The sequence below is a fragment of the Cyprinodon variegatus genome, unplaced genomic scaffold, assembly GCF_000732505.1.
Source record: "Cyprinodon variegatus isolate N-32 unplaced genomic scaffold, C_variegatus-1.0 Scaffold842, whole genome shotgun sequence".
Lineage (NCBI taxonomy): Eukaryota > Metazoa > Chordata > Actinopteri > Cyprinodontiformes > Cyprinodontidae > Cyprinodon > Cyprinodon variegatus.
The window spans coordinates 41,076-42,801 of NW_015151295.1; the positions used below are offsets into that span (position 1 = coordinate 41,076).

A 1,726-nucleotide genomic window follows, 5' to 3' on the forward strand; every position below is an offset into this window, starting at 1 on the left:
TCCCCGTGAACACTGGGACGGAACTCAATGGGAAAGGGAATGATTCTCATTTCTTATTTCAACCGTTGCAACCTAAAAAATGTGATTGACAGATGACCGTTTATATATGATTAGCTGAATTTAGGTGTTCAGGCTGACATATAACTAACTGGCCTGCAGAAGATAACGACAAAAACAGATTTTTAGACAGGATTTTTTTCTTTTCTTTTTAAATAGAAATTTTCTAACTTTTGGGACAACATAGTGTGATAAGAAGCACATTTACATGTTTAAGCCAGAATGATTTTGACATTTAAATACGATTTCCCTACGACTTTATGAGCTACTTTTAAATAAGTTATTTTTAAATTTAAGTTAAGGCGACATGTCATTTATTAAATGTTTTATAGAGAGAATTATAAGTCTGCATTTGATCTCTTTTTTTTAACCCAACCTTTTCCCATTAAAAAAGCAAAACTTCCCAGTACCTTTTCCTGTATGCGTTATCCAGGTAGGTAAGGGAGCTGTTCGGCATGGGGTTGACAGGCTGGCGTAGCAGCCAGTGCTTGTCCTGAAAAAAAAAGGGTCTCTTTAGATGTTCAGATTAAAACCAGGGCTCATCTGTGTAAATCTGTCCGTCTCGTACCTTTCCTGGTTTGTCGAAGCTTCCGTCTCGGGGGGCCTGCACGTTGTTGAACTCTTTCTGGTACTGAGGCGCTGCCATCCACGGGGAGTGAGGCGCTGGAGGCGCCAGCATGATGAAGAAGGGATGCTGGGGGCTTCTGTCATCAAGGAAGCTGAGTGAACGGTTGAGCTGGATCAAGGAGAAAACCCAGAATTACCTTTCAGACCAACAACAGGTGTTTTTACAGTGAGGGTCAGAGGATTAGAACCTGCATTTGGTAAAAATGGGAGCCAGGGAGGGAAGACTGATGGATACTTTAGTTAATGTGGTTGAGCAGGATCATGGGAACATCTGGATGATTCTTTAAAACTGCCACATTTCTTCACAGTGTCAAATTTAACTTCTTGAAAAAGCATTTATTTTAGTATGTGGGTGACAACAAGTTGGTGCAGCACCGAGTCCAACCATAAAGAAATAAATTGTCTGGATAAAACAAATTGTTATTTATAGTTGTTATATTTATTTGTTATTGAATACTAACTGGTCATAATAAAAATTAGCTTAAAGGAAACAAAACTAACGAGTCTATTTTTAAAATGTGAGGAGAAGTAAAAAGTTGTCCAAAATATAATTACTCCGGTAAATTAAAGATAGCCAACATTTCTACTCAAGTAAGGCAACAAAATATTTACACTTTGTTATTTGACACCTCTGGCTCATTGACTCTTTAGCAATCCCTCACACCAAGCATGCTTTCAGCGACAGTGGAGAGAAAAACTCCCTTTTAGGGGATCAAGGAGACAGAAAGTCACAGTTTTCAGGCAGCACTGCCAACTTTAAGGGATAAAAACTTCAATATATCTGATCCCTTGCTTTCTACTTTATTGCTTTAACTAGTGTTGCACCGATATCGACCATTATCGGGTGGGGCCCCGATCCAGCACTAAAATGATGGTATCAGTATCAGCGAGTACCAACAAATAGGGCACCGATACCATTTAATAGTTTATTAAAACTATTATCACCCATTCCAGGTAGGCAATAAAAAGTTCTACTGGATTCTCTTCGTATTAGTATTTTTCCTGCTTCACAAAGGTAGGCAGCAGCTTGACAAAGCCATGA

General features: G+C 38.9%; 1 pseudogene; it reads right to left on the reverse strand.

Moving 5' to 3' along the window:
• The window catches only part of LOC107099155, a 35,152-nt pseudogene that overhangs the window by 15,912 nt on the left and 17,514 nt on the right, over positions 1–1,726 (reverse strand).